The sequence below is a fragment of the Punica granatum genome, unplaced genomic scaffold, assembly GCF_007655135.1.
Source record: "Punica granatum isolate Tunisia-2019 unplaced genomic scaffold, ASM765513v2 Contig00435, whole genome shotgun sequence".
In the NCBI taxonomy this organism is placed as follows: domain Eukaryota; kingdom Viridiplantae; phylum Streptophyta; class Magnoliopsida; order Myrtales; family Lythraceae; genus Punica; species Punica granatum.
Window position 1 is genome coordinate 1,102 of NW_022204346.1, and position 6,368 is coordinate 7,469.

Here is a 6,368-nt window from a genome sequence, read left to right on the forward strand (position 1 = left end):
AGTATCTGATCCAAGGAGGAGTTTGTTGGTGTTAGATGCTGATATGTCTCAGAAGCTGCTGTGTTAATTTTATCTTTTGTCGTTCTGCTTTGTTAAGCAGCTATGTTTATCTGCATTTAAGTTATTACGTTGCATTATCTTTTACTGTTATTTTTAGTAGCTATTTTAAAGGTTTGTAGGACAGGTGTGCAGTAACAGTTCATCAGTTATTCTGTACGTGAGGGTAGTTTATGTTCTGTCTCTCCTTTTATGTTTGTTCCTTGTACTAAAAACTCTGTTCTGCAGAGTGTGACTACACGTTTTCTTTATTCCTTCACCTCTCTCTCTATCTTTCTATCCTTGTATGAGTGTGTGAATGAGTTTGCTGCAGAAACTGTAAAATAAATAACAGTTAGCACTTTGCTTCCACGGTGACGCGAAGGATATTATGCATAGACGTTATACTTTAGGTAGTTTGATACACTGGTAGCCAATTAAAATTTCTCATTTTGTACATGAATTTTTCAGACTTAATTATGCTTGTATATTGGCTACTGTCACTGGGAATTCATAATTCCCAGTGACAAGAAAGTTCATGTGATTATTTATTTGGGGAAATAGCACCCTAACACGGAATTTAGGTCATTTTCACCTCCTAACACGCTATTTTGAAATTAGCACAGGAATGCACAGACCATCATTCACCGATCACAATGTTCAGTATTATCAATAAATAGATTTAATCCTATTCGAAAACCCTCATCTTTTACAGATGTTACGTTAGTTATGGGAAAAGGATTGACGAGAAGGAAAGTTATAATATCCTTCGTCTTGGTTTCTGAATGTGTGTAAATGTCAACTTCTTCATAGAACACTTCTACCCGCGCGCCATTTTTAAGATCATAGTGAGGAGTGGAGCCGGGACGGCCGTCGGGCGTAAGAGCTCTGCATTGATGTCCTTCTAGGCATCATCGACGTGCTTATAGAGTTCATGTTTTGCTTCCTCCTCTGAAATTCCATGCTGCTTCAAGTAACATTCCACTGCAGAAGCCACGTGCCCTCTCTTCTGTTCTAACTGCATAAGTGCATAGAAATCAAGTAATAATTAGGACTTGAAATTGTATTTCTTTCCACGTTTTTTTGCCTTTTTCTTTATCCGGGTGAAGTATGTGGATGTAGCCCCAAGTGCATTAGACGAAGAAATTAGACGATACAAAGTAGAGTATGGTGATCCCTACAACATCACCAAACAAAACAAAGATTCGACCCTATCAGAGGACAGGAGCTAAGCCTAGCTGGTAATTTAGTTTGGAAGCAATAACGCATAATTTGCTAGCCTGCACACATGTTTCCCCTCTGGGTACGTAGACGACTAATTAATCAATGAATATATTACCCACCACCGTCCAATTCCACGCAGTGATCTGAAGATCAGATGTAATTCTAATAGTGGCGTCGTTACTGACCGCTTGATCCCCTAACCGAAGGATATTGACATTTATTTTTATTTTTGTAATTTTTTTTAACTGTGAATACACATCGAGATATAAACAGAGAAGTGAGGGTGCATGAGTGATTATATTTGTCTAAGATTAGATTGACCCGCCTATTACCTTTAATGCAAGGTTCTCATTTTTAATATTTCCCATTATGAAATAGACCTATGAATCTAAGAAATATAAAAATGATACCTCATGAGTGATGATGTCGTTCACAAGCCGATACACGATGTCACATGACCGGGCGATCTTTGGATAACTGAACAACCATTCAAAGGCATCTTGGCTGACAACATCTGATCCCTTTCCTAGGAAGGCTGTGGTTGTTAGCAGAAAAGCGCCACTTGAAGCAAGTGCGACTGGCATGTATTTCTCCATTGTTGGGGTATATCCCTTATTGTGCCATTTTGCTTCATCAAAATATGCTCTCACTGCTGCTTTCATCTATCAAAACGTATGCAAACCGTACGTGATACATATGTGAATATATATATATATATATATATATATGACTGAATCATCATTTTTGCACATCCCATATTTTTATTATTAATTTTCTCATTTCCTCGTAGCTTTGAGGCTGTGGAGTTTGATAATTTATCTCCGTACTTAGTTATATTATATGTAGAGAAATGTACAGATGGGTACTGAATTATGATCAGTGCCGAGGCACCGGTCGGCAGTCAACCTAGAACTAAGAGGTTGAACACATGATTGATAGTCATATCTTGCGCGAGACCCCTTAGATTTCCCTTCTAATAAAGAAATACTTTTAAATAATTTTGGAAGATATACTTACCGATTTTATACCATAGTGCATGCGATAAGATCTCACTTCCTCTGGTAACATTTGCTCGATTTCTCCATAAACATTCAACAATGCTTTGTAACACACTTTCATGTAATCAGGTAGCTCATGTATGACCTCCATGTCCCACCTTGACAATCAAATTGGGAAATCACCACAAAATCATTAGTTCTGCTGATCTGTTGTCCTACTCAATACATTATGACTATATATATATATATATATATATAATTAGACATATATTTATTCCCCCGCCCCCCCCCCCCCCCCCCAAAAAAAAAGAGAGACATATTTCAATTAAATAAAAGTTTACGGGATTTATATGAGCCTGACCTTTCAACGGCATTGGTAAAGACTTCCAACTCTTCAAATGTACCATGAACATTGAAGATGTCATTAATAATAGAGATAATGGAGAATACCTTTGTCCAAATCGTTCTTACGGGTGCATACTCCGGCTCATATGCTATCTGACTCCATAAGTAGCCCTCCGAGAACCTGTCCCTTGCAAAAGGAAAATTCTTCTCGACATCTAAACTTTTCCACCACCTAAATAATATTAACGATATGGTCATCAACGCATAATACAATCGCCGATTAATCTGCAAGTTTAGCTAGCCAGACAAAATTTTAAATTTAGTCTTGTTGTCGGCCGTTTAATTAAGTCCAGGTAGCACTTTCTTCTTTTCTATTAAAAAAGTCTAACGTAAAGTTGCACGCTAAGATAGCATGAAAGTTTGGAATATTAATTAGATAAAATAACTAGTAAGTTCGTACACACATGCATGGATCATCCTGCTATTTTTATCTAGCTAATTTATCAATAAAACTTTATTCATAAATTCTAAAGAAATATTTGTTATTATTATGAAAATTTGTTTAGTTCTCGACATCTTCGTTTCTCGTTATAGAATATGGTATAGGAAGAATCATAATAATAATTATAAAGCACAAAACCGATTGAGAACAAATTAATTAATGGTAAAAACTAATATTAGTATAGTAAAAGGAAATTTCTCCTAAAATTGAAATATGATATCCGTATTCATCGGAATCTGCATTTTTTTTATTTTAATAATGAAGATAATGAGGAGCCCAGCCCCCAAAAACAGATGACGAGCATTTTTTTTTCTGAATTAAATATTCTATTTATTTTTAATTTTAATTCGTCTAATGAAACAAAATACGTACAAATAAATTTTTTTCTTTTTTCTTATATATAATGTAATAAATTAAATTATTAAAATAACATGAAACAGAAAAAAGGTTGCGACTTGCGAGACAATGAAAACCTTTTGCGCTCTCCTCCAGGACCTCTACAATACTCAAAAGATACAAGCTTATATGTTTCTAATAGATTAGATGACTCATCGGGAAAATATTCCGACACAAACTTTAGAAGATGAACCGGGATGAGGCGGCGAAATTTAGCAAATTTACGCAAGACGCACGTGGAAAAGTTAATTTGTGGAAAATATGTGTTTTAGAAGGCAGTAATTGGTAAACGTAGATATAAATAAGCATAGAAGAAATTCTTAATATAACGAATGCTATTTCTAATAAACCTTGTGATGTCACCGAGTTCCCTCTGGTGTAGCTTCTGTAGCAGGTTGAAATCTGAGCACTTCATTGTTTGGAGCTTCTTGTTCATAAATTTTGATATAATACCATGCCTCGACTCTTCTGAACCCCCTACGAATTGTGTGCTTTAGGGCACGGCTTATCTCATCTCTAAGTGGAGGGCTTAGCTTCTTTTTCATGGAGGTAAGGTGGGTGACAGTGAAAGCGAGGGCTTCCTCGAGGATGTCCTCCCCATGAACCCGGAGATGGCTAGCTTCAAATAAACTAACAATCCTCTTGCATCGGTTTTGATTGACTAATCAAAGTATCCATTCGGGCCTTTGAACTTGCAAAAGACACCTAATTAAATGTGTATGTGCAAGTGCTAGGGCATAAATCAAAATGGCACCCACACATGGTGAAACTCTGATGTGAAAAAGCTACGGTTCATTATTTATCACTTAGTACGTACTACATGGAATCCTGCTGCCCTGTTGCCATAGCAACCGAAACGTGAGGGCAGTGGTGTGAAGGTCGTTATTAGTGCAGCTTGCTCCATCCATCGACTTGCGGCTGCTCTTGTAAATTCGCTGCAAAGCTTCATCAATCTCCCTCTCAAAGTGGTAACCGATCCCTAGACGTTGAATATGATCGATCAAGTTCAACAGCTCTAAAGGGTTATCATTGGAGGCTGCAACTACTCAGATCTGCTTCGTCTTGTCCCTCAATTCTTTAATAAGCTGTTGTTCTGCTTCGTCATCAACGTCAGTCTATAGTGTACACAGCATCGAGAATGATGTAAAAAAAAAAAAACAATGTTTGTATACTGCGAAGGTATATGGAATGATAAGTGAGAAAATTCTTTCCAAAGCACTCTTGCCTCTGAATGTTGTTTACCTTACTAGTTACGTTCACGTCGCGGTCTGCTACTTTAAAATAATTCACTAGATTATTCTTTAATAAATTCTGTAACACGTGGTTGCAAAATCCTTACATATTCCACATCAACTTGGAACAGATATGAACCGCACCATTTTTGACTGACAGAGTTAACTTTCTTAAGTGGCAAAACCGGTATCACACTATAATTACCAGGAAATTAAGGATGGTAAAAGGTGGGAATTAAGTACAGGTCATGCTTCCTCCTATCCGAAATCCAAACAATTCCGTCATGTCAAATTAAGGATGTCAACATTTCTCATTTTCTACATGAATTGATGGAGTAATTATGCTTTTATATTGGCTACTGGAAACAGAGATTTCATTCATAGGCGTGACAAATTTCTAGCTTACAATCTTCATTATTGGGCTAGCTTTTGCTACTCTATTAGGCCCTGTTAGAATCTCATCACTCCCCTCTTCGGTTCTGATCCAGGGCGGTGATGGGTCCCGAGCATTAGTTTTGTACGAGAAGATCTGTGTCATGCAATCACTTTAAAGTGATTGTACCGCATAATCAAAATAATTCTCTTTAATATGTAATGAATTACTCTATTTTTTTATTATAAATTACTAACAAATGAAGTAAATTATATTGTTTCAGAAACAAATTTCATAGTAAAACTTATATAAATTTCAAAGAGTCTTACTTAAATTTACATAGTCTTTTAGTAATTTACTTGATTGTATAGTACAATTAATTTTATTTTGGTAGATAAAATTGTGAGAATTACTCTTGCAATTTTCGAGAAATCGAGTATTAATTAAAGGTTGTTATTATAAAGTGAAAACATTTTGCACCATAGTGCATATCTCTCTATTTAAACTCCTGATAAAATAAATAAATAAATAAATAAATTGGTTAACATCATCTTAATATACTTGTGCACATGACGCATGAAAATTTTGCCTTCTAATTCAAGACATATATATTATGCTAATTCAAATGCCATATCATATATTCTTTTTTTTTCCTTTTTTCCGGTTTGTGTCACATGGTATCCGGTCCAATGAGCACGAACTTTTAGGTTCAAGTCGGATCGGCCTAGTAAGGAATAAAACTCTTCTATTGTGAATTTTTTTTTATTCATAAGACTCGAATTCAAGACTTCACTTAAAAATGTGCCGAACCACCTGAACTTACCTACTTTGATAAATGTGACACAGTAATTAAAGCAAAATAAAAGCTATCATTAACGAAGAGACAAATACAAACATGAAATGTGCAACACGTGTTATTACAAAGCATACTGACTGCATAAAGTTTTATTTGCACACTCCTGCTCCCTTATTCTTGTTCGCTCTAAGCTAAGACATGCTAGCTATCACTCCATGGTGAATCTTTCCTCAAGTTAGGCTGAGTCCAGTGATTCCCATATCATTATGCGTCAAAGATAAACCTTTGATCGAGTCTTGATAACCATGGAAGAGGAGCCATAAAGGTTTGATGCAGCCCTATTTCGACCCTTCAAATACAAGTTAAAGATACATTAATGTGAAGGAGAGAGCATGGAAGAGAACCTTTTGTGTTTAGTGCTTATTTCCTTCTCGTCCCATCTTCTTCTTCTTTCTTCTATTCCATT

At 35.9% G+C, this 6,368-nt stretch overlaps 1 pseudogene; it reads right to left on the minus strand.

Moving 5' to 3' along the window:
- Positions 1–940: 940 nt before the first annotated feature.
- LOC116190426 lies at positions 941–4,405 on the minus strand (annotated as a pseudogene).
- Positions 4,406–6,368: the final 1,963 nt, after the last annotated feature.